General features: G+C 47.0%; 2 pseudogenes; one reads left to right on the top strand and one right to left on the bottom strand.

The window, feature by feature from the left end:
- The window catches only part of LOC137643348 (chitin synthase chs-2-like), a 342,298-nt pseudogene that overhangs the window by 233,040 nt on the left and 81,758 nt on the right, over window positions 1-27,500 (top strand).
- On the bottom strand, window positions 12,740-12,858 carry LOC137643390 (5S ribosomal RNA; annotated as a pseudogene).

The following is a 27,500-nucleotide window of genomic DNA, read 5'->3' as shown; positions in this document are numbered from 1 at the left end:
GTTTGTTTCCGGCAGAGGAACGGCTGGAGGAGGCTAGCTCGAAGAGCTGGCTCTCGACCTTATCTCTGGCACTCTTGACCCCCTGGGACCAGGGCAAAGCCGCGCTGGTTTTAGGGGGCTTTTGAGTACCAAAGACTCGGTCCAGAACCGTGTCCTTGCTCTCTCGAGGAGGAATCTCCGGATCCGAAAATCCGTTAAGGTTCCTCATCAGAGCCAAAACTTGCCAAAAGGCATGCTCCGACTCCTGCGGCTCTCCTCCTGATGGACTAGCAGCAAGGTCTTCAGTCCCCTAAGGCTCTTCTTGGGGGGACTCGTGGACGTTCTCCGCGGGCTTAGCTGGTTCTGGTCTGATCCTCGACGAAGATTTCGGGACCGTCTTGGAGTCCTTCGACTCCCTCCTGGGAGGGATGCAGGATTCTAACAAAGATGGTGGGGGGCTCTTCTCCGCCTCCACCCGAAGAGACTTCTCGGCGCAAGGTGGGGTTTCTCCCATTGGTGCGATGGGAGAACGCCTCACCTCACGAGAATCCCCTGAGGACGGAAAACCCTCGTCCACGGGGGATGGAGAGAAAGTCTGGGGAGGGGAAGGAGCCTCCCTTGACGGCTTCCGAGGAACCAGTTTCGCCCTTAGAGAAGTAACCACGTCGTCCACTCCTCTCTTCCTCTTCAGGGGGGCCGAGATAGCCGCTGATTTGAGGCCTAGTTCAGAGAAGGCGGGCTTGAAAGCCTGCGCAACCTCTCTGATCAAAGGCCCAAACCAGAGCAGCCGACTGACAGCAGCGCTGTCAGAGACACTCTCTGGAGGGAAGGGGATCGTAAGATCCCTAGGAGTGGAAACTACAATTGGGTCTGCCTGAAAAGAAGAAGCTGTAGAAGAGATTCTGGACCTGTCCGGAGATTTCCCTCCCTCCATTGGGCGCGCTGTCCTGCGCTTACGGGGGGGGGGGGAACACGATGAAAATGACCTAACGCGAACTGCCGGATCCTGTGTGGGCACGCATTGTGGTTCGCGCTGGGCATCGCGCTCGCGTAGGCCATTGCCTAGCTCGGGGGGGGGCGATTGCTCGCGGGCGCGTGTGGGCGAGGGAGCGCGCGGGCGTGCGGGCGAGCGAGGGCGCGGGCGTGCGGGCGAGCGAGGGCGCGCAGGTGAGCGAGGGTGCGCGGGCGAGCGAGGGCGCGCGGGCGAGCGAGGGCGCGCGGGCGAGCGAGGGCGCGCGGGCGAGCGAGGGCGCGCGGGCGAGCGAGGGCGCGAGCGGGCGAGCGAGGGCGCGCGGGCGAGCGAGCGAGGGCGCGCGGGCGAGCGAGGGCGCGCGGGGCGAGCGAGGGCGCGCGGGCGAGCGAGGGCGCGCGGGCGAGCGAGGGCGCGCGGGCGAGCGAGGGCGCGCGGGCGAGCGAGGGCGCACGGGCGAGCGATGGCGCGTGGGCGAGCAGTGGCTCGGCGAGGGGGCGAGTTAGCGCGCAGGCGAGCGTTGGCGCGTAGGAGAGTTCGCGCGTTGGCGCGTGGGCGAACGATGGCGCGTGGGCGAACGATGGCGCGCAGGAGAAGGAGCTCGTGGGCGCGCAGGTGTCAGAGCACGTGGGCGCACAGGCGACAGGGCGCGTTGGTGCGCGTTCCGGAGACCTCGGATGGAGTGCAGCCACAGGATGATGAAGGGCCCGTAAGGGCGAAGCCGTAGGGCGCATGCGTGCAGGGGGAATATCCCTAGCGCAGAAGGGCGCTCGTCAGGAACCGAAGTTCTGGCAGTGGGCGTGTGGGCGCGCAATGGAGACTGCGGGTGGTGGCGCGTAGGCAAGGGATGGCGAGCAGGCGAGGTCTGATGGCGAGTCAGTGATCGTGAAGGAGAGCGCTGGCGAGCAGGAGAGGAAGAAGGTTTCTCCTTGGAGCCTTGATCCAAAGATCGAGGGCGAGCAGGCGAGCGATGATGAGCAGGCAAGCATTGGCGAGCACGAGAGCGCTGGCGAGCAGGAGAGCGCTGACAAACAGGAGAGCGCTTGTGGGCAGGAGAGCGCTGGCGAACAGGAGAGCGCTGGCGCGCAGGAGATCGCTGACGAGCAGGAGATCGCTGACGAGCAGGAGATCGCTAACGAGCAGGAGACCGAGGGCCTCCATGGTGTGTATCAGGCCGAGGGCGCGCAGAGGTCCGTTGGCGAGCAGGAGATCGTGGGCGCCTAGTCTCTGGAACTGCAGGGCGAACAGGAGATCGTGGGTGTGCAGGAGCTCGTGGGCGTGCAAGAGCTCGTGGGCGTGCAGGAGGGCGCTGGCGAGATGAGGCAGCAACTGGTGAGCGCTTGCGCGCAGGCTAACGTTGGCGCACAGGGGAAACCTGACGCTTAAGGGACTTACACACAATGTGTGAAATCCCCTTTTGCCCCGAAGGGACCGGTGCCCGTTTGAAAACGGGATGTGTGGGCGCCCACAGCGCGTCAGCAGCCAGGAAAGGTGAAGGCAGGTCAGCAGGTCTGGCAGGCGTAGGAGATCGCGAACGATCTGCGGAGAGGTCCAGGTCCAAGGAAGTAGCAGGAACGGTAGCTGAAGGACGAGGTTCCTCTCCGGGGGGAACGCGAGGATGAAGATCCAAAGAGGCGCCTCCTAACACCCTTGTGAAGAGCAGGAAGACCTCGGCGACGAAGAGGAAGGCGAGCCTTACGTTGGATGCGTCCTCTGGGAGCAGCAGGCAAACCATCGGCAGTCCTCCGAAGAGGAGTCTCTGTCAGTGAACTCCCCCGGCGGGGAGAATCACCTGCAGGAGAGACCATTGGACTTAGATCCTCCCTCGAAGGATGTTCGGAGGGGGGAGCTAAGCCTTCAGCTACTACAGGAGCAGGGGTTTGAACACTCTCATTGGAAGCGTCTGCCACAACAGCCTCGACAATAGACAGAGGGTCAACCTCTGCTACCACCGGTGACTGTGTGACAGCTGCTACCAACCTGATCATGTCAAACAGGGCTTCCTTGGAGGGCGAACCCTGAAGCCCCAAGGAAGCCCAAAGCTGCAAAAGATCATCATTAACAGGAGAAATAATTAAATCCTCCCCGGGGAGGAGGAGGAGCTGCCTCGCTATGCGAGGCAACTCTCTCTCCCAAACCCCGATATCGGTCACCAACAGTACGGCCTACGCTACCACTCGACGGCCTCTCGTGGGAGCTTCGGAGGAGGTTTGGGCTACCGAAGAAGAGTCCTTAGGATTTTCCTTCTTCAAAGAAACCTTTGAAGGAGAAATATCCCGTCTGGACTTTTTCTTCCAGCGCCGAGAAAACCTCTCCCACTGGGAGGTAGGCCACTCCCTACATTCCATACAAACATTATCATTTTCACACCGCTGACCCCTACAATAAGGGCATAAGGTGTGAGGATCCGTCTCGATGGAAGACATGAAGGTCCCACAAGGGCGGTCAGGTAACCCAGGGCACTTCCGCATTGTAGCGGCCAACTTTACAACACTCTGAGAAAAAGAAAGAAAAAGCAATGATTAATGGCTGTCAAAGAGGCAAGGGTGAAGGCAGACACGTCTGATCACCATCCGAGCCAAAGTAAAAAAGTGGAGCTACAACACAGGTGTGTGAGGGGGGAGGGTAGCTAGCTACCCTCCCTACCCCCCGCTAACTAGCGGTGGGGTAATAATCCCTTGTTAAAATTTTATGGCTCGTCCTTTCAGCTACGCGAAAGTAATTACCCACTATAAATAGCGTGGTTTGTATTCCAGTTACGGAACAAAAGAAAACATTAGGTCTGAAGATTATATATAAATGTAAAGTGCGCTAGCGCATACAAATGAAAGTGCGAGCAAACAGGTGAGGATTCTCATAGATTTCGTCATGATTCTCTCTGCAGATAAGTAGATAACACCACACTTCTTGTCAGCTGGAGACAATGGCTCCCTGGGAGAGCGAATGACATTCTTACCATGCTTCCAAGAACTCGGCAACCTATGAGTGTAGTACTGTAGACCATGAGCAAATAGATGAGTTAATACTCCTGTAGGAGCCCGCATGCACACAGATGAGGTGGCACTCTAGTAGGATTACATACATGCATGCGTGCTAATGGAGTGTGTGGTGACTGCACAATTAGCGCTCCAATGTGAAGGAGTCACTAGGACTCTTGGGCAACATTAGGCTATCTCTCCTACTCAGAGAGAAATGTTACAAGTCATGTACAGTATAAGCAACTCATATCAATTGGACTTACAGGAGTACTGTATTTCATCCAGAAAAGGGAAAACAAGGACAGACCCCTTTCTTATCGACCGGTATGATGAAGTGACAAAGGTGTGGCCTAGGTGAAGGAATAACGTTATGGTCTTCATCAATTATTGGTACGCAAAGATGTCCCACTTCCTCACCTACAATAAGATTGTCATAACTATTCCTCACTGGTGAGAGAATAAACATCAACAGAAGGTGTACATCGGCAGATTAAACAAAACTGTCAGGTACACATTGGGAAAACTGTTCTCCTGTCTGGTCTTCAGCTGATGACTCTCATCTTAATTTGTTAGACTGAAACTTGTGGTCTATTAAATTCCATATTCCTAATACGGATATTAATCTATAGTACAATCGTTCAGTTTGTTCGTTATGCATGTTGTGTAAGATTTATCATAATTCTGACCGTCCTTTGCATTCAGATCTTTCCAGATAGTACCATACTGCATGCAATACTCAGTATGCAGTTAAATAAAACAGTCATGCCTTCTCCACCATAAAGCTCAATACTACCCAGTATTCTAGAAGTTCTGAACAGGCTGAAATAAGGCTCTCTTCATAGTTTATATATGACAAATCTCTTATAATACTGTAACTGACGTTACAATATTTTATATCAATTATTAATTACTTCTTTTGTATATTATTTATATCTTTATTTCCTTTCCTACCTGGGCTATTTATCCCTGTTGGAACCTTAGGCTTATAGCATCCTGTTTTCTAACTAGGGTTGAAGTTTGGCTAGTAATAATAATAATTATTATTATTTAAAAGAAAAAACAAAAAAATTTAAACAGCCAGTTTGCAGCACTTGGAGTACATCTGTACTCTCAGGCAGCAGAAAACAGTGGAGCTCAGTGGCCTATCAGATAGGCGGGGCTTCCGTAATCACTGTCACCTCATTAAAAGTTTTAACAACTGTATCCAGTTTCACTAGGAACATACTGTACTCATATTAAATGACAACGCTTTGCGTTCGTCTTGGAACAAACTCTTATTTTCAACCAATGTGATATACAAAAAAGGAAATATCTCTTTTACAGTTTTGTAAGTCAATATGAAACTTCAGTTTTGAGTTGTTTGCTAAAGGTATCACATAATACTGCGGTCGAGAAAGTCAACTTTAACTTTTCCCAATCTCAAATAATGTTATTTTCCCTATAGTGATTTCTTTGTGATATTTACTGGTAAATAAAAATTTTCAATTACAGTACTTAGTGCCTGAGACAGTATGATTGAATTTTATATTAAACCCCAGTGTCAGGTATGAAGTTAAGTATGATATTGAATGTCATTTACTATCATTACTTAGGCCTAATTTTCCCTGAAATTATTTAGAGTGCTGTGTTGTCTGGTAGCTTGAGAATTCATGCCTTAAACTATGTTTTGACTACAGTATTATTTTGATGTTAGTATAAAATATCATATAGTGAGTCTGGTTATTGTGAAAGGGTGCAGTAGGGTGAAGCCGAACTCCTTCGTATCAAAGTAAGGGCAGACCACCTGTTGTTGCATTAAGCTGTGGTAAGTTAGTCTAAGAGGATTTCCTTGTCACTTGAGTAAATTTACAGAATGTTGTGTCCACTTTGGTGAGGCAATCAAGAAAGGGCAAAGCTCCCTGGCCTCATTAAGTCCCTGCCCCTTAGGTTAGGTTAGATTTACAGCATGTTAGGTTAAGTGAGTTGGGGGTACCTTAGATGTAAAAGGCTAAGAAAGGAAACCCCACACCAAATTTAAAGCAAGCTAGGTTAGTTCCGGAATAGGTCTTCTATCTCTAAACGCAATCATTTCCAATTGAAATGAAGGTTGAGAGTTGGTTCGCAAACAAGAAGGCACAGGGAAATTACAGTATACTCTTAGATCCAGAATAAAGCCTATTTTTTTTATAAAAATGTATGTTTAGTTTTTCAACAAAATTGTATATCAGTTAAAAATGCTTATTTTTCATATTATTGTGCATTTGGAACTGATTTGGCTTTCATTTATATCAGAAATACAGCATTACTGTACAGTACTGTAGTTTGTGTATCCCTTTGATAATACTGTACTGTAAAAGTGTTACAGTTCAAACCAAGAGAGGATATTGCATTTTATTTCTTTATTAAGGAGTCCTCTTGACTTAATCTAAATAGGAAAAACATACTGAAATCTACAAAAAAATAATTCCCAAATATTTCCTCATAATCATCATCTCCTCCTACGTCTATTGACGCAAAGGGCCTCAATATATTTGCTAGTGTATATTATTAGTCTGAAAAAAAAAAAAACGGATGGGGCTCCCAATCAGAATTAGTTCTTTAGCAATGCATTGTGAGCATAAAAATCATACACTATTTAGCTTTTCAAACAGAATTTTTTACGTAAGAATAATGCTGAATCTTATTTGGTACGTTTCAAGTACAGTGAGCCCTCGCTACTTCGCGGTTCGACCATCACGGATTCACGACTTCGCGGACATTTTTCATTACGCATGTATATATTATAAAAGAAATATATCGCATCTTTTCCATGAATCTTTTGTATGTACACATAGTACTGCATCCAAGAATATTCTTTGTTGCAAAAATCATATCTCGAATAAGCATACATATCCTACAACAAAACAAGCGTAAAATAACGTACGTAAAGCATATATAGTACCTTGTACATTAAAGGGTAGTTTGTTAACAGTACTATGTAAAGGGAAGGTTTTAAAAGTCTGAATATACATGTTAAATAGATACGTAAATATGGTGTCCCTACTTCGCGGATTTTCAGCTATCGCGGCCGGGTTTGGAACCTACCTACCGCGATAAATGATTTCACTGTATATTATTATTATTATTACTTACTAAGCTACAACCCTAGTTGGAAAAGCAGTATGCTATAAGCCCAGGGGCTCCAACAGGGAAAATAGCTCAGTGCGGAAAGGAAAAAAGGAAAATAAAATATTCTAAGAAGAGTATCAACAATAAATATCTCCTATATAAACTATAAAAACTTTAACAAAACAAGAGGAAGAGAAATAAGATAGGAGAGAGTGCTCGAGTGTACCCTCAAGCAAGAGAACTCTAACCCAAGACAGTGAAAGGCCATGGTACAGAGGCTATGGCACTACCCAAGACTAGAGAACAGTGGTTTGATTTTGGAGTGTCCTTCTCCTAGAAGAGCTGCTTACCATAGCTAAAGAGTCTCTTCTACCCTTACCAAGAGGAAAGTGGCACTGAACAATTACAGTGCAGTAACCCCTTGGGTGATGAAGAATTGTTTGGTAATCTGTGTTGTCAGGTGTATGAGGATAGAGGAGAATATGTAAAGAATATGCCAGACTATTCAGTGTGTATGTAGGCAAAGGGAAAATGAACCGTAACCAGAGAGGAGGATCCAATGTAGTACTGTCTGGCCAGTCAAAAGACCCCATAACTCTCTAGCGGTAGTATCTCAACTATGGTTCTGGAATCTGGTACAACTCCAGAGAACTGGTTTCAGTTGACAGCGATGTCATGTTTAGTATGGATGTTCGATTTATGCTCTATTGACTCTTTCTAGACTGGATTTATGGATTTGGGCTACATAGCCTAGCACAGGGGTTTGTAAGCACATTCAGCGTCAAAGTGCAACTGGAGGAAAACCGTGCAGTTACACTAGGAAGTAAGAGTTGAAAGAGGTTCAACAGTAAGATGTAAGAAAAAAAAAAAAAAAGACCAGAGGAACATAGGTAAAGTACAAGGAATGAACTTTTTTCCATGATGAATTTTACATTAAATATGATATTTTCATAATAAAATAAATTTTTGAATATACTTACCAGCTGGTAATATAATGGCTAAAGTCCCCGACGCCTCGGCAGAAAATTCAAAATCTCTTGCGCAGCTTTGCGCATATAAGCCAGGTGTACCCCAGCGCCCTCGCGGTACCACAGGTAGAACTATACTCAACCAATTCAGATTTTCCATGCCCCATGGTCTCTAGAGGGGAGGAGGGTGGGTATGAAACTTATATAACCAGCGGGTAAGTATATTCAAAAATTTATTTTATTATGAAAATATAATTTTTAAATATAAAACTTGCCCGCTGGTTATATAATGGCTGATTGACACCCATTGGTGGCGGGTCAGAGACAGCTGCATAATTGGAAATTCACTTAAGAGTTACATAAACAACTTAAGTGGTTCTAACCTGATAAGGAAGCCGACAGCAATGCTCTGCCTCATTTTGTCTGCTATCCTTAGGAGATCCAGTGATCCACTCGGGGCTGATGATCTCTAGGAGCTGTCAAACGGTACAACCACTTATAGCATGACAGGACCTCAACTAATACCCTTGTTCCGGGCGCTCTCTAGGAACAAAATGACCACCTGACTAGGTTAAAGATCACGTACAATCATAAAAATATATATAACAGTTCCAAGAGAAGAACAGGGGTACTAGGAATTTAGGGAAATGTAGTGGAGAATGTTTCACCTACTACTGCACTCGTTGCAAGTGATCCCAAAACGTAGACGTCTTCAAAGAGACTGGACATGGTAAAAGTAAAGCAAGACGAATACAGGATTACCCCTTCACAAGACTGTATACGCGATGCTTTGCAGAGAACAGTTTAGTTTAAAAATTACAGAAGTTTCTACAGCTCTAACTTTGTGAGTCTTTACTCTTTCAACCTCTTATGATCTGTCACCCAACCGTGTGGAAGAACCTTTGTAATCAAAGTCTATACGAGATGACAGAATGTTTAGACATGGATAGCGCAGGCTTCTTGACCATGCACCTAAGAGTTATGAATAGACTCTTAACTTCTTTGTTCTTGTCACAATAAAAGTTCATCGTTTTAATCGGGCAAAAAACTCTTCTCAGCCCATCACAAACCAAATTCGAGAGAAGTGATCCCGAAAAAATTTAGGCCATGGATGAGAAAGATGTTTATTAATGACCAAGAATCCAGGTTGCAAGGTACCTATGGCTTAACCAATGTGAAGTACGTGTTCTTGCTAAAAGAGTGAACTTCACTGACTCTCCACTATGGTAGACTTTCTCAGAAAGTCTCCAAAGTTAGGCCTCAAAAAGGAACCAAGTGTAAAGGGCCGGATCTGTCACTACCGCGAAGCTCCAGAAACGAACACTAAATTTCAGGCTGGAGCATCTTGCTGATGCCTCCAAGTCCTCTCAAATGATTTGAGATGATCTATAAAATGACAAATTCGGAGATAATTTGTATTTTTCCTAACCATACAAACCTTAGCTATTTACATTGGGTTTACCTTTTAGCGTAGCTGAAATGGCGAGCCATTAAAATTTAACGAGGGTGTATTACCCCCGCGCTAGTTAGCAGGGGGGTAGGGGAGTGGTAGCTAGCTACCCCTACCCCCCTCACACACGGGTGAACTGCTTCACTTCACTTAGAGGTAGGACTTGTCTTGGGGGACAGGGCTGGCGGGCAAATATGTGTAAATAGCTAAGGTTTGTATGGTTAGGAAAAATACAAATTATCTCCGAATTTGTCATTTGTTCCGTAACTGAAATACAAACCACGCTATTTACATTGGGTGACTTACCCCTTAGGAAGGGTGGAAAGTCCCCAGCCATACTGGCTTTGGCTTTACCCCGGGACTCAGAATCCGAGTGAGTCGCACTCGAGAAAAGGAGTCCCTGCACCTCACAAGTTCCTTGCTCCGCAAGGAAACGTGTGGCCTACATAAGCTTGTGTGTGAAGGAAGAAGTGTGACCCGTCCTAGGCAGTTGACCTGGCGTTCCAGAAGGAACTCTGGGTTAGGACGTTCCTAATACCACCTCGTCAGGGTATGGGGGACGCGACAGTATTGACTCAATACTCGGAACACAAAGAAGCATGGTTTACCTGCAGAGGTTTGAGGTCAGCTATGCAGAGACCAGGATGCTGCTTCCCAGTAGAGGGGACGATGAAGAAAGAAGTAAGGGCCAGACATACTTCTTTCGTTCATGCAGACTAAAACCTGATAACAATGCCCTCAACCTTCTGCTACCTGTCCAAAAAGGAGCTTGAGGTTAGACCAGCTGTTGTGTAGCCACCACAGAGCGATAGAAACGTATCGATACTCCTGTGGGTCACGTCCTGCAGGAAGCGGGCTGCGAAGGTCATTAGACGCTTCCAGACTCCAGCTTGTAGCACCTGCGTCACAGAGTAGTACTACTCGAAGGCAAGGGACGTTGCGATGTATCCGACATCGTGCTGTAGGGCGACGTGACGGGGGAGGGTCTGGATTCAGGTCGAGATGAATGTCCTTGAGTCCAAGCTGAAGAGGTATACTGGTGACTCTCCCGTGTCCTTCTTGTGCTCCCAACCCGGCTGCACGTGAGGACAAACTGCAGCTGTTCCCAAAGATAACCCCTCGATTCCTTTACTGGCAAGAAGGAGAAGGTTTGGGTCATCTGATACAGAATGGTGACTCGAAATCTTGAAGGAGTTGGACCGAAGGGCCGGGACCCCAGGATTCTGAGTCTAGCTAACAACTCAGGAGCGAACCTGAATGTTGCCTTCCCCTATTCCTTAGAAAGGGCGGAGTCGTACGAGACCAAGAAGATTGCTTACACACTGGCCGAGGCCAGAGTGAGCAGGACGGAATACGATCAGAGGCCTGACGTAATGGGTCTTTAGAAGATCTCTTAAGGGACTAAAAAGTCCGAACCATGCTCCATGGAGGAGGTCTCACTCCGACTGGGGGCAGGGACGTTCGCAGCTTTGCATGAGCGAGGAAAGGTCCAGCGGGAAGGAAAAAGTCTATTCCTTTCAGCCTGAAGGCCAGGGAAAGGCTGAGCGACAGGCTTCACTGCCGAGAGCGCAAAGAAGTTTCCTCCCGCCGAAAAGCAATAAGTTCGTTATTGCTGGAGAAGAGGCCTCAAGGGAAGAGGTATCTCTCCCACGACACCAACCACAGAAGACTCTCCACTACGCCTGGTAGACCCCTGCGGATGACTATCGCAGGTGACGAGACCTCCGCCCCGCGACTGTAGCGGGTTGTCTCTTCTTGAGGAGGAGGCGTACTGTCTCCAGGCGTGAAGCCGAAGCGATGCCCCGGCTTGTGAAAGATGTTGTAGTGTGGCTGTTTGAGTAGCCTGTGCCGTGGGAGAAGCTCTCCCGGGAGTTCCGTCAGGGGAAGCAGAGGAAACCGTTCCGCGTATAGTCACACTGGGGGCAGGGACGTTCGCAGCTTCGCATGAGCGAGGAAAGGTCCAGCGGGAAGGAAAAAGTCTATTCCTTTCAGCCTGAAGGCCAGGGAAAGGCTGAGCGACAGGCTTCACTGCCGAGAGCGCAAAGAAGTTTCCTCCCGCCGAAAAGCAATAAGTTCGTTATTGCTGGAGAAGAGGCCTCAAGGGAAGAGGTATCTCTCCCCTGACACCAACCACAGAAGACTCTCCACTACGCCTGGTAGACCCCTGCAGATGACTATCGCAGGTGACGAGACCTCTGCCCCGCGACTGTAGCGGGTTGTCTCTTCTTGAGGAGGAGGCGTAGTGTCTCCAGGGGTGAAGCCGAAGCGATGCCCCGGCTCGTGAAAGATGTTGTAGTGTGGCTGTTTGAATAGCCTGTGCCGTGGGAGAAGCTCTCCCGGGAGTTCCGTCAGGGGAAGCAGAGGGTCCGGAAACCGTTCCACGTATAGTCACAGTGGAGCTCTCAGGGCCATCGAAAGGTTGACAGACAACCTGGTCTTGTTGAGACCCATTCTCAGCAGACAACAATGGTGGGAAGACGCAGGCGTCGATGTTGTCCCACCATCACCGGAATGCATCTTGCCAAAGAGTCTTGGGGTCTGAGACTGGGGGAAAGAACAGCGGAAGCTTGAAGTTCCAAGCTGTCGCGATCAGGTCCCCCAGGCCAGGACTTGCTGGCTACTCAAGGCCAAAGACCCCCAGGTACCCTCTATCTGCGAGGCTCTGCTCAGATAGTCGGAGAGAACATTCCTCTGCCCGGAATGAGCGAGCCGATAGTGGTATTGAGAGGCCCTCGGATCATCTCAGTATCTCTACTGCAAGATGGGAAGGTATGAAAATGCGTCCCTTGCTGGTTGGAATACGCCAGTACCATGAAGTCGCCGCGCACGGAGCGACTCGGCAGGAACTGTAGGATCTGTAGAGGGGCCAGACTACAGCCCCTAAGCCTGGCTGAATGATGGAGAGGTATCCTTCAGGTCCTGACCATAGGCCTGAATCGGAACATGCCCCCCCCCCCCCTTTTCTTTGACAAGTCTGAGAACAGCATCAAAATGTGGGGAAAGGACGAGAATATCCACTCCGATCAAGAAGTTCCATAGGTCAACACCCATTGCAGGTCTAAACGTTCCGCTGGTCCCATAGGGGCCAGAAAGTCCGGTTAATCATTGATTTGATACCACCGGAACTTGGGCCGCCCCACAGGGAACTTATCCTGAGGCGACCGTTCGGGACTTTAGATGGGTCAATGAGGAAAAGAGACCCAGGAAACGTTCCAAGGTAGGGCTGAAAGCTCTGCTTGACTGAGAACAGGTACTGCGACTCTCCTCAGCCTTGCCACAGTCAACTGAAGGGAAGGCTCGGAGAAGGAGGCAACAGCATCTGGCGTCCCCAGGCGGTCACCCATCCAAGTACTGACCAGACCCGACGTTGCTTAACTTCGCTGGACGGACGAGAAGCGGGGTTTCCAACGTGGTAAGGCTGTTGACTCAATATCATGGCTAGATACTCCAGATGTTGAGGCAGAAGTAGAGAAGGCTCCTAGCAAATCACCATGATCCCTCACTCATGGTAAGGACCCGGAAGCTTGTCCCGGCGTTGAAGAAGGTCGAACCCGAGCCTACCGGAGTTGACCAGACCTCCAAAAGGCGAAGGAGGCGGAAGCCTGCTCCTGAGCGGCCATGAGGAAAGCAGGGAGAGTTCTCTGGGGAAAAACCTGCGATGCCGCGGCGGGATAGCCACACTGCATCTTAATTCTAGGCTGAATTCCAAGAGCTTCCTGGAAGATGGATGGAATGGAAACTGGAAGTACCCGTCCTTCCGATCCAGGGCCTAAGGAGTCCTGCCGCCTCGTTACCAGTCTGATCGATTCTGCTGTTCCACGCTGGACGAAGTTTGTTCGACAAACTTGATCAGAGCTGAGAGGTCGACGACGGAATTCCCGTCTCAGATGCTTTCCTATGAGAAAGGATCGACTGAAGAAGCCGGGGAGTGAAGCCGTCGACGACCCTATGGAGGACCTTCTCCTAAGGCATGGATCATTCTACCCAAACGGGCAAAACTCTTGCCGACCCCATGGCATAGAGGTTCAGTGACACTGAATTCGTTGACAGAGACAGAGAGATGGTAAGAGTGAGGCACGATATCCTTGGCTGATCACGGAGATCGTGCAGGAATCGGCATCGGGAAGCTGTTATCCGGACGAGTAACCTTAGGCATCCTCCCAGCGTGAGACCTGCAAGGGGGGGTTGCTAATCCTAGAGTTTGTGAACTCTACCGCTCCCTCTAGGATTATGCCCCCCCCGGGAGAGCCTCCCCCTTGAGCATTACTGCAGGTGCGACCGCTCAGCACCAAGAGCATAGTCGCACGAAAAAAAGGCAAGAGAAGAACCCCCCAATGGGGAAAAACTCAAGCCTGGACAGGAAAACTTCCCTCGGAAGGAAAGTTACCCACCCAAAGAGGCGAGCCTCCTGAGTGTTCTAAAATGAACTGGAGAGCTGTCAATCGTCACGGGAGTACTTCCAGGAGGAGACACGCCCCTGACGAAGATCTATAGGGGAGGCAGCAACAGCCGAATCCCCAGGCCTCAACAAGATAGCTCACTCCGTTGTCACATTACAGAAACAAACTAGATCGGTAACAGTGAAAAATAAAAACAAAAATCATTAGTTAACATTCATTCCCCCGGGAAGGCTCCGAAAAGGAATCCCGAGGGAAAGGAACACAAGAATTACAGAACAGGCACGTGCCCTCACAACCACTTACACTCACGGAAGGAGACCTGTAACCAACCAAGAATTATAACAATTATAATTATGTAACTATGTAATTATGTAATTTAAAAATGAATGAACACTAAAGAAGGAACGAAAACCCCGAAAGGAATCGTTCTACAAAGCTGAAAAATCAACAAATACAATTAGATTCATAAACTAATTGAGTCCAAACGTACGGCGTAGCAACCCCACCCACACGGGAAGGAAGCTACTCAGACGTAGTAAAAGTAACGTAGTAAAAGGGTGAACGACCTCAAAGAGAGAGAGAGAAAGACCGAAGTCAAACTCGATCGCGACCCATGAAATTACACCATGGTGGCCTAACTGCCGAGGGCTCCACGGAGATATCGTACACTACACACACAAACACAAACTCTGAAAAGGAAACTTACTGATTTCTATACTCAAATATATACATAAACACGAAAAAATGTTTACATATATATTGAGTAAAAGAAAAGTAAGTGATTAAGTAAAGACAAAACAAACAATGGCTGCCAAGCGAGGACAAAGACAGAGACGTCTGTCCATTGTCCGAGCCAAAAGTGAAGTGAAGCAGTTCACCGGTGTGTGAGGGGGGGAGAGGTAGCTAGCTACCACTCCCCTACCCCCCTGCTAACTAGTGCGGGGGTAATACACTCTCGTTAAATTCTAATGGCTCGCCATTTCAGCTACGCTAAAAGGTAAACCCAATGTAAATAGCGTGGTTTGTATTTCGGTTACGGAACAAGTCTCTATTTGATAGATCCAATCTTCTGCGTCTGAAGACAGATGCCCGCATACTCCTGTACCCTTTGATGGTCGAGGAGGGAAGAAAATGTGTTTTCTTCGAAGGTCTAAGAAAAAATAGGCCACTTGTGTTAGAGTTACCTAATGAAGAGCCGGCTCTAGCTCTACACTACTCCATAAAGCACTCTAATTGGGTTGGAAAACCTTGAGGCAAATGTCCTTTGTACAAGCGAAAGCCTCAGCTGTCTCCTTCGAACAACCCTCTAGATCTTAGGGGTTTTCCGAAATACTGGAGGAAGCTAGACCTAAAGCTTGATGGTTCAACATAAAACGTTCATGATCCTGACACGGGGAAAAGGACTAAAGACATGCTTCCGGCATGCACCCAGCATGGTCCCAGCATGAGTGCAGAACGGTTCCAGCATGCTGCCTACACTCAACATGTCATGAGAGAGAATCGGGATCTAGAACCGCCTCCCAAAACTCGTCCATATCGGTCGCAAGAAACAGATATTAAAGCTAGGCTTGTTGAAAAGAAGCGTCAACCACGTGAACCTCATGCTGTGAGGTTAAGACCTGATTCGTGTGTAATCAGCGAGTGTTCAACAAACTTAAAGCCAAAGCTTGACAAGAGGGAGCGTTAGCTGCGAGGCCAGAGAGACGCGAAGGAGAGACAATAGTCTGGTTAAACTGCTGTGAGAAAAAGACTTGACTGTATGCGTCTAGCATGCAACCATAATGTCACGTGTGGTTGCATTTCTGTAAGGTGTCAGCGTGCTGTATGCGTTCACCTTGTTGTGTGGGTACAGCGCTGTGTGTGTGCCCCGCTTGTTGTAAATCTACAGCGTGCTGCGTGGAGGCGACAGCATTGCGTCCGGTCATTGACGGAAAGACGGAACTGATTGCCGAGAGTTGTCCAAGTGTAGGATGCGTCCGCATGAGTGATAGTCACGCATCCCGCAGACCGCGAAAATGGAACAACTTGTTGAAAGGATCAACTTTGACTGTTAGCGTCCAACATACGACCAGACGTGTCTGCGTCTGGGACTGCGTGAGGGAGAGACCAGAACTTGCGTCTGTGTCTGCATGACGTCTGCCGTAAGAGAGAGACCAGACTGCTACAAGCACCCACTCTAACGCTTCTCGTAACGCGAGCATATCTCTGCGAGGAAGCGTTACTAAGCAAAGGAGAACTATGCCTTCTGACACTAATCGGAAAACCATTTCTTTGATCTATGGTAGTCCTCAGACTCTTTAGGAGAAAATTTTCTCCCCCCGAGAATCGTAAACGCTAAACACAGATGAAATAGACCTCTTTTAGCTCAGACCAAATCTACACTCGCGGGGTAGCGAGTGCGCCAACCGAAGCATGGGCGAAGGCTGGGAGAGAACATCAACCTCAGTCCTGTGAGCGACCTGGGAGAGTCCCTATGACATTTCAAGCGCGCCTTGTGCACGAACTGAACGTATCCAAAGCTGTGAGATACCGTCAACAGTAGTCGCTAGACCTCAGAAGAAAGAAATAGACCTTTCTCCAAACTGGGGAAGGAGAAGAAGTGTGAACAGAAGCAAACTGAGCACCTTTTCCCCCGAAGAACTGTGTGTCTTACACGATTCTGGTGCTGACACATCGCCTTTTTCCAAAAAGAAAAAACTTCCAGCGAACATTAGATACTGCAGGATAAGTTAATAGAAAACATACGACTCCTGAAAGGTCTTGGACAAATTGATTGGTGACTACCAATTCTAGGTTATGCATCCTTCGATGAGGACAAAGTCCTTCCTCCCTGAAAGTGAGTCAGAATCCAGAGGAAGAGCTAAGATTGTATGTGACTTGTCTGACTTCCGCTTCTCTCGCGGAAGAAAAAACACACTCGATTGCTTCCTGTTCAAGCATCAAAACACGACTGCTGCGAAGGTAAGTTCTGTTCGCGTGCATACATGACGAGTAACTACCTAGTCTGGTAGATAGGGAAAACGTAGAATGTTATTCTCGTCAGGGAACCGCATTCTAATATGCAGAAAACAGTTACAAGATCCATGATACCATAACGATGATGAAATGATCGCTTCAAGACATTCCAACTCCGCTCTTTTCAAGATACTATGTCACATGGTTGTGATGTCACAGCTCGCCAATCATAGGCGTAGAAAAGAGCATTACTTCATCATTCCAAAGTGGAGAGAGACCGTCTTGGACTGCATCAACAACATCGCTCGGCGGAACAGACGTTTAATGCACAAGGTCCGCGAAGAACCTCAGCCTACCGACCTTCCTTCTCCCAAGGGTTGGAACGTAAGTTAGAGATATAGGACTAGGGGCAAGGTGAAAACGAACAAACACCTCCCCCAGAGCACTGCGCTATGTTAACGAGTCACTAACAAGAGCGGTTTAAAAACATAAAACATTAAATCATAAAAGATCTGCCCGTGGTGGGAGATATACTTTTATGTTCTATTCTCATAAAGGCCTTAATGCCCTTTCTGTTGTAGCAGCTGCAAGCGCTGTATCAATCTCTACTGTAAGGTTTGTTATTTTCCTGAGAATGATTTAATGTTAATTCATTACTTTATTTTACCATTAATTTACTAGGCCATCGTTCCCTAATGGAGCCCTTTGGGTTAAAGCATCTTGCTTTCCCAACTAAGGTTGTAGCTGGCTTGTAATACAAATAAAATAAAATAAATAGCGACACCATCAACTCAACTAGCGAAAACTCTGAAGTCGAAACGAGGAGCAGCCGGTAAAAAATATGAGGGAAACTCTTTAGAAAATTCTCATGAGTTTCTGAAAGTTATTCCCTTCCTTTTACAATCTCTATCCTAGGAAGAGAAGTCTTGATTCTTAGGAATCCACTCCTTATGATTCTGAATTCAGACCTCAATAATTAGAGGATTTGATTCTAGTTCTCACAACCAAGAGTTAGCCCAGCAGGCCTTGGTCAGAGAATATAATATCTTTCTAGTTAGGATTTATTTCTTAATATAGCGCCTGGAGCAACAATAACTTAACACTATACGCTCATGGTCAGGTCGACATCAAAGTCTATAGTCATAGGTAGCGAAGCGTCCACCCCGACGCTGAAGCGTCCACACTGATGCTGAAGCGCCCACACTAGTGCTGAAGCGCCCACACTAGTGCTGAAGCGTCCACACTGATGCTGAAGCGTCCACACTGCTGCTGAAGCGTCCATACTGACGCTGAAGTGTCCATACTGACACTGAAAGCGTCTACACTGACGCTGAAGCTGGAACACTGACGCTGAAGCGTCCACACTGACGTGGCACTTCGCTCCATTCCGTCGACGTTCCGTTTCCGTTGCCGCACCGTTCCGATGACGCTTCGCCGGCTCTGCTGCCTGGCGAACGTCAGCGCGTCTGTATAGACTGATACTAGGAGCTATGAGCCGTCGGTTTGCGTTGAGCAGGTAATCGAAGTAAAGCATCCACTTTCCCCCACCATTGAACATTGCGGTTGGTAGGCCGCCTGTGCCACAACGAATCCTCACCGTTAAAGACACGACACCTGTGCATCCGTGTCAAAGACCAGAATCGAGACACCCAACCGCACTGTTAACGGCAGGCTGAAAAGACTGCATAAACGAAGATAGATGCTGTTTCATGCCTAACTACAAAGATCAAGGATCAACCTTAGGCGAAACGTATTCAGCATTATCTTCATCGATCCATAGCGCTAGCCACTGTCGAGAGACGACACCCATCAGGTGGGGTGGCGGCACTGCGTCTGCGCCGCATGAAACGTAACACACGCAGAACGAATCTAATTTTGTTTTCAGCTTAGCGCCTTTGAAAACACTAATACCTCGGTTTAGCTACAGCAAGGGTGAGGGTTCTGGTGATCGACAGAAAACGATCGAGAGGACTTCAGTTCGGGTCTTAAAGACTGTAACGCCTGGTTACCCTCTCGATTCCTTTCGCCGTTTGACTTAACTTCTCCCCTGGGTCCGGGAGCTCGACAGAGCTCTAAGGCTAGGATAACGACAGGTCCGAATAGAAGCACTCTCCACTGAATAAAATTCACTGCACAATTTATCACTAAAAATTTGCACTTTACTCTTTGGCACAAAGATAGTTTCATAATTAACTGAAAGCCAAAGTATACACTCAAAGGAAATGAACTCCGTAGGGAGAGACTTGTAATTCTGTCACTGGACAATTGTTTGAATGGGAAAGCAAAAGTACCGAATCCCATATAAATGTAACAAAATAATAAATATCAAATATTACCTTAATAGATATAATATTTATAAATTAAAATAAAGCCTTAAATTAAGGGGTTCCAATAAAATGATATTTTCATTAATAAAATAATTTTTTGAACATACTTACCCGGTAGTTTTATATATATAGCTTACGTCCCCGACGTCAACGGCAGAAAATTTGAAACTCGCGCCAACCGCCAGTTGGATAGCCAGGTGTACCACCCCTGCACCCTAGCGAGGTACCTGGGAACCATTTCAGTGACCCTCATATATTCCACGCCTCTAGTCTCTAGAGGGGAGGAGGGTGGGACTAAAATTATATATAACTACCGGGTAAGTATGTTCAAAAATTTATCTTATTAATGAAAATATCATTTTTAAACACAAGACTTACCCGGTAGTTATATATATAGCTGATTAACACCTTTGGTAGAGGGTTAGAGACAGCTAGCATATCTGGAATTCTACTTAAAACAAAAATCAAGGGTTCGTACCTGATAAGAAAGCTGACTTCAATGATACTCTGCCTCATTATGTCTGCTAGCCTTATGAGATCCAGCGATCCTCCCAGGGGGTTGAAAATCTCGAAGGGACTGTCAAACCGGTGTCAAAACCTCATCATGACAGAACCTCCTCCAATAACCAATTCCGGGTGCTCTCAGGGCACAAACATGACCACCTGACAAAATCAATGATTGCGGAAGACTGACACAATCTCCACAAACAACCATAAAAACAATTAAAAGTACCAAGAGAAGAAAAGGTTATTGGGATTATGGGAACATAGTGGTGGATCCTTCACCCACTATTGCACTTGCTGCTACGAATGGACCCAGAGTGAAACAGTCCTCATAACAAGTCTGAACACCTTTCAAATAATACGACACGAACACGGATTTGCTCCTCCAGAAGGTCGTGTCCATTATGCTTTGTAGAGATCTGTTCGGCCTGAAAGCAGCCGACGTTGCCACCGCTCTGACCTCATGCGATTTGACCTTTAAAAGCCCAAGGTCTGATTCATTACAATGAATATGAGCTTCCCTAATTAAAAGCCTGACGAAATAAGACAAGGCATTTTTAGACATCTGTAAAGAGGGCTTCCAGACTGAACACCACAAAGATTCAGACTTGCCTCGTAAATCTCTTGTTCTCTCCAAGTAGCATCTTAGAGCTCTAACTGGGCACAAGACTCTTTCTACCTCATCTCCAACCAGATCCGTAAGATTTGGAATCTCGAATGCTTTAGGCCAAGGTTGAGAAGGGCGTTCGTTTTTGGCAAGAAAGCCTAACTGCAAGGAACAGACAGCTTTGCCATTACGAAATCCGACGTTTTTGCTAAACGCATGAATCTCGCTCACTCTTTTGGCCGTCGCAAGACTGACCAAAAATAAAGTCTTCATAGTGAGGTCTTTCAAGGAAGTTGAACCCAGTGGCTCAAACCTGTCGCTCATGAGAAATTTCAAAACAATATCCGGATTCCAGGCTGGAGAATCTTGGTTACGATGTTTTGAAGTCTTGAAAGACTTGAGAAGCTCTTGTAGATCCTTATTGCCAGAGAGGTCAAGGCTTCTATGCCTAAACACAGTAGCTAACATACTCCTATAGCCTTTGATAGTAGAGGAGGAGAAATTGCATTTCCTTCGAAGATAAAGCAGGAAATCTGCAATTTGAGCTACAGAGGTACTGGATGAGGAAAGAAGAGTTGACTCTACACCACTCTCTGAAAACCTTCCACTTAGATTGATAGACCTTGATGGTTGAAGTCCTTCTTGCTCTCACGATAGCCTGAGCTGCCTCCTTCGAAAAGCCTCTAGATCTAGCGAGTCTCTCGATAGTCTGAAGGCAGTCAGCTGAAGAGCGTGGAGATTTTGATGCAATCTTTCCAAGTGGGGTTGTCTGAGAAGATCTGCTCTTAGAGGAAGAATTCTTGGGGTGTCTATCACCCATTCCAGTACCTCTGTGAGCCATTCTCTTGACGGCCAATAGGGAGCCACAAGGGTCATCCTGGTTCCTTTGGATGTCACAAATTTCTGTATTACCCTGTACAGGATCTTGTAAGGAGGGAATGCATAGAGATCTAGATTTGACCAGTCCAAAAGAAATGCATCTATGTGGACTGCTTCTGGATCTGGAACAGGGGAGCAATAAGCCTCTAGCCTCTTTGTCTTTGAGGTTGCGAAGAGGTCTATGCAAAGACGACCCCAAAGACGCCACAGGCTCTTGCACACCTGAAGGTTGAGGGTCCACTCTGTTGGAAGGATCTGATTCCGTCTGCTGAGACTGTCTGCCATAACGTTTTTCTCCCCTTGAATGAAACGCGTGAGAAGAATAATATTCTCTCTCTTGCCCACATCAGGAGATTCCTTGACGTCTCGTACAGAGATATCGAGTGCATTCCCCCTTGCTTCGAGAAGTACGCCAATGCTGTCGTGTTGTCCGAATTGACCTGAACTACTTTGTTGGTGACTAAAGTCTCGAAACCTCTGAGGGCTAAAAGAACTGCCAATAACTCCTTGTGGTTGATATGCAAAGATTTCTGGGGTTCTGTCCAAAGGCCCGAGACTTCTAATTTGTCTAGAGTTGCTCCCCATCCCGTGTCCGAGGCGTCGGAGCATAACACAAGATCTGGGCTTTTCATTGACAAATCGAGACCCTCCTGGAACTTGTCTGATTCCTCCCACCACCAAAGGCAGACTTTGATGGGGTTCGTGATAGGAATGGACATCGATTCTAAGTCCCTCTCCTTGTCCCAATGGCTGTTGAGATGGAACTGGAGAGGACGAAGGTTCAGCCTTCCCAGTGGGACGAACTGCTCCAAGGAGGAGAGGGTTCCAATCAGACTCATCCATTTCCTTGCTGAGCAAACTTCCTTGCTTTGAAACGAACTCAGTTTCAACTTGGCTTGCTCTATCCTTGAGGGAGACGGAAAAGCCCGAAAAATCTGACTCCGTATCGTCATCCCCAAATATAGAATCTCTTGAGATGGAACCAAGAGAGACTTTTCCTTGTTTACCAGGAGACCTAGTTCTTCCGGAAGGTCCAAGGTTGTCTGAAGATCCTTCAGGCAGTGATCGTAAGAGTGCGCTCTGAGAAGCCAGTCGTCGAGATACAGGGAGGCTCTTATGCCCCTTGAATGTAAGATCTTTGCTACATTCAGCATGAGCTTCGTAAAGATCTGAGGCGCTGTGCAAAGACCGAAGCATAGGGCTCTGAATTGGAAGACGTCTCCCATGAAAACGAACCTGAGGTAGGGTCTGAAGCTCGGATGGATGGGGATGTGGAAGTAGGCGTCCCGAAGGTCCAATGAGACCATCCAGTCGTCCCTCCTTACTGCTGCTAACACTGACTTCGAAGTCTCCATGGTGAACTTCGTTTTGATGATGAACCTGTTCAGCGCACTTACGTCCAGAACTGGACGCCATCCCCCCCGAGTTCTTGGGTACCAGGAATAGCCGATTGTAGACACCAGGTGAACGGATATCCTGAACCTTCTCTATGGCCCCCTTCTCTAACATAAGAGACACTTGGTTCGAGAGAGCTTGTCTCTTTGCCTCCTCTCTGTATCTGGGAGAGAGATCCACGGACACTGAGACCAGGGGAGGGCTCCCTTGAAAGGGGATCTTGTAACCCTCCCTCAAGATCTGAATAGACCATTGGTCTGCCCCTCTCTTCTCCCACACTTGCCAGAATTTGAGGAGTCTGGCACCCACTGCCTGAAGGCGTAAGCAGTCAGACTCTGCTTCGCCCTGCCCTGAAACCTCTTCTCTTACTCCTTCTAGCATCAGGTCTGGAGCTACCCTTACTAGAAGATCTTCCTCGAAAGGGCTGGGAAAACTTAGGAAAAGTATCTTCCTTAGACTTGCGGCTGACAAAAGAGGAAGGTAAAGCCTTTCTAGCGGACTTGGAGACAAGATCCTGAGTGGCCTTCTGAGCTAAAGCTGCAGAGATCTCCCTGATAAGTTCTTGCGGAAACAGTAATGGAGAAAGAGGAGCATATAAGAGTTCGGACTTCTGGAAGGGAGTCACCCCCGGCGAAAGAAAAGAGCAAAGTTGGTCTCTTTTCTTAAGGATGCCTGCGGAAAAAAAGAGCTGCAAGCTCATTAGCGCCATCCCTCAAATGGACCAGGGCAGAGGTATCCCCCTCTTTAAAAGCCTCAACTTTTTTACCCAAGGCCCCCAGCCTCCAGTCTAGGAAGTTAAAAACTTCAAAGGCCCGAAAAATTCCTTTGAGAAGGTGGTCCATTTCTGAAGTGGACCAAAAAATTTTGGTCTTCCTCATGGCCGACCGACGAGGAGCGTCTACGAGGCTTGAGAAATCTCCCTGGGCAGAGGCAGGAATCCCCAAGCCGAGAACTTCTCCCGTCTCGTACCAGATGCTCGACCTCGAAGCCAGTCTAGCTGGAGGAAAGGAAAAAGACGTCTTTCCTAAGGCCTTCTTAAACTGTAACCATTCACCCATTAATTTCAGAGCTCTCTTGGACGAACGTGACAGAACCATCTTCGTAAAACGGGCTTTCTTAGAGGCTTTGCCTAGAGTAAACTCAGACGGAGGAGAGCGCTGAGCTATAGGCACAAAAAAGTCCGAAAACTCTTCCGTAAAAACTTTCATAAGTTTTTTAAGATCAGCCGAATGATGGAAAGAAACAGAGTCCTCGTCTTCTGAAACGTCATCAAACTCCAAAGGAGAAAGCTGTGCTTCTACTTCCTTCTCCAGCGACGTTCCTCCGGGAGCAGAAGGATTAAGAGCGGTATCAATATCAGAAAAAATCTGAGTGCCAACCGCAACAGAAACAGTCTCATTGCGAACAGTAACAGGCGGCAGAGTCGCGTGCCGCTCAACCGAACGCTCGCGATCAGCCCGATCAGAGACGAGAAGTTCCTGTACATGAACCGCATCGATGTCTTGAAAAGGATAAGGCTCCTCCTCGTAATCCAAACTAACATCCAAAATATGACCAGGGAAAGGACGTTCAGGGTCATATTCAGAAACACGCTTGCCGTCAACTACTGGCAAGCAATCGGAACTACGAATCGCTCGTTGTTCAGCGACTCGTTCAACTGTAACCATCCCAGAAATGCGACCTGAAGGACGCTCACTAAAGTAATTGGCAGAGAGGGAAACTTCCTGAAGGATAGGACGTTTGGCAGCCTGTTTAAAAGGACGTTCGGTAGCCTGTTTGCAAGGACGTTCGGCAGTCTGAACCTGAGGATCGGCAGCCTGCTCAGTAGGAAGTTCAGGAACCTGAGACGAAGGGCGATCAAAAATCTGTTTAACAGGACGTCCGACGTCCTTCTTAGAAGAACGCACAGGCACACAGTCTCGATCACGTTCAATAGAAGAACCGTGGACTGCGGACTTAGGAAAACGATCACGATCGCTTCCTAAAGGCTGTTCGAATCGGCTAGCAGGAAGCTTCGAACCCCGAATACGAGGCCGCTCGGAAACACATCCTGGCTCACTTCTCCGATCACGATCGCTGATACAAGATTTGTCGCTGCGCTGGTATGATTGCATAAAGGAAGAGAGCCTGCTTTGCATGTCTTGAAGAAAAACAAAGTCAGGATCCGAACGTTGTGAAATCGGCGATGAGGTCAAAACGTTCTCCTCACCTCTAAACGGAATAGAGCCAGAAGGATCCTTGGAAACGTCCAGAGTCCTAAAAGGACGTTTGGTCGGGGGGCTTTCAAAAGGTTCTGGAGAATCCCAATGACTGCATCCAGGCTTAGAACTAACAGGACGTCGATAGGCCGTATCATAGGATCTCTTAAGAGGCCTGGAAGCGAGCTTCCAGCCTCTTTTAGGCAAGGGGTCATCCGAAGACGACGAAAAACACTTAACCTCACCTTTCCGATGGTGAGGGCGAATGTCCTGTGAGGCGCCCACAGGTACGTTCGAGGGGACGTCTGCTCGTTTGTTAAAACCTCTCGACTCCTTTCGCCTTTCGACATTCCTTCTCCCAGGGGTTGGGGAGCTTGGAAGAGATCTAGGACTAGGAGGACGACAGACACGAGCAGGCGCACCCTCCACTGCACTTAACTTCACTGCACTTGCACTTGCACCTTCACCTTTCAAAAGACGCACATCGGACATCAACTGTGTCCTGTCCGCAGCCAAAGATTCAACTTTAGCGCCAAGAGCTTGAATCGCCACTAACATATCCTTTAGGGAAGGTTCATTAGCAATTGCAATAGTGGGATCAGGATCTACCACTACAGGTGAAGGAATAGGATCAATGACATGGGAGGAGGAAAAATCTCTAGAAGAGCGAGAAGAACTACGCCTCAATCTATCCCTTTTAAGTTTACGCCTGTATTTATCAAAATCAATCCATTCATGCTCTGACAGCAAAACACATTCGTCACAGCGATCACCTAAATCACACTCTTTACCCCTACATGCAACACAGAGGGAATGGGGGTCAAGAGAGGCTTTAGCTATATGGGTCTTACACCCACTAGTCACACATAACCTAAAAGTAATAGGGGGGTGGCCATTTCGAAAATTTAAAGAGAATTCAGACAAGCAAAGGTCAAAAATCATCTAATCCAAACAAAACCAAGAAATATCCAAAGCGAGATAAAAAACAAGCGGGAGTCAATAACCAAAGATTTGTACTTCACCAAAAAAACGATCAGTAATGACGGAGTAGAATTCACTTGTCGCCGCTAGCGACGGCAGGGAATCTATGAGGGTCACTGGAATGGTTCCCAGGTACCTCGCTAGGGTGCAGGGGTGGTACACCTGGCTATCCAACTGGCGGTTGGCGCGAGTTTCGAATTTTCTGCCGTTGACGTCAGGGACGTAAGCTATATATATAACTACCGGGTAAGTCTTGTGTTTAAAAAGATGAATCATCACTCGCATCATTGGAACATCTACAAATAATATACGAACAATTTAGTATTCCGACAACCACCAAATCAACGATACATAGAATCGTGCGCTACGACGAATGTAAAGAATACTGCATCGTATAAAATAAACTGAACTATAACTTCCTTTAATCTCTGACTAAGGAAAAATACTGAAAGGATCAATTAATAGCAAAATAAAATGTTCCTTTTATAAAGCACAATTAAAGACTTAGTACTATTCATAAAATCGCTACAATAAATGTAACATCGTAACGATACTGATTACTGCGTAACAAAAATAAACTGAACGGTAGTTAATCTTTGCAAACAGATCGAAGATTATCTAAAGAAAATTATTAAAAGGATAAAATTTTCTCAAAATAATTGCTTCAATTTAATTTATAACTTAAAACTCTAAAAGCATAATCACTTATATTCTTTGTAAAAGGCAAGACAGACTTATAGCCTACGGAAGAGGCTGTGACGTCATCAATGGTCGAAATGTTTACATTTCGCCCCTATGCTTTCGTGAGGTTTAAAATAGGTTGAAAAACCTTCCAACTCTACCTTTTAAGTTATAAATACGTGATCACAGATCAAATAAAACAAATATGCAAAAGCCAAAACTCAAAAACGTTAATAAATCACCAAAAAAACGTCCAAAAAGAGTAAGAAAACGAGAGAATTTAAAATAGTTCAGCCAGCTATGGCAGCAGAGAAAATCTGAATTGGTTGAGTATAGTTCTACCTGTGGTACCGCGAGGGCACTGGGGTACACCTGGCTTATATGCGCAAAGCTGCGCAAGAGATTTTGAATTTTCTGCTGTGGGCGTCAGGGACTTTAGCCATTATATAACCAGTGGTTAAGTTCTATATTTAAAATTAATTATTAAAAGCCACAGGTTATTAATTATCGTATGGCAACCAGTTTCATGTACAGAAATTACTTTTAGTTCTATAGTGGGTTTCAGTAAATCTTACAGCAAACTTCAGGAATATCTTCCAAACGCAAAAAAAAAAAAAGAAAAAAAAAAGAAAAAAAAAAAACAGGACTTCACACCGCAGGAAGGCAAATCACCACTGGCTATTTCTTATTCTGTACATGGTACAAGTAAAAAATCTATCTTAAGTGCATAGGTGGTTTATAGACAGTGTTTTTGTGATACAAAGTCACTGGAGAGGTAAGAGAATAGAAGTGACTCAAAGGGGGAATGGGGAACCCTTAGAGATTAATTTGGACCTGGTGCCCTGTCTATTCCCCCCCCACCCTGTAAACCTCAATCTCCTACTGTGGGCCTCTAATTTCGCAGTCCTTCAAAGGGGTATCTTTGAAACTTCGTCTTTCCACATTAAATAAAGGTCAAATCCGTTCAAAACAAACAAATATACGGAGAAATATTATTCCAATGTCACAAATCTAGCCATAGCCTATAAAGAAAATCTATCAACCCGATCAGGAATGCATCCGACACCCTAAGATAAAGTTAGGCTAGGTAACCTTACCTACTTTAAGGACTGGTCCTACCACATAGGGGAACCCTACTTTC

This window comes from Palaemon carinicauda, chromosome 6 (genome assembly GCF_036898095.1).
Source record: "Palaemon carinicauda isolate YSFRI2023 chromosome 6, ASM3689809v2, whole genome shotgun sequence".
NCBI lineage: Eukaryota > Metazoa > Arthropoda > Malacostraca > Decapoda > Palaemonidae > Palaemon > Palaemon carinicauda.
This window is presented reverse-complemented; position numbering and strand designations above follow the sequence as displayed.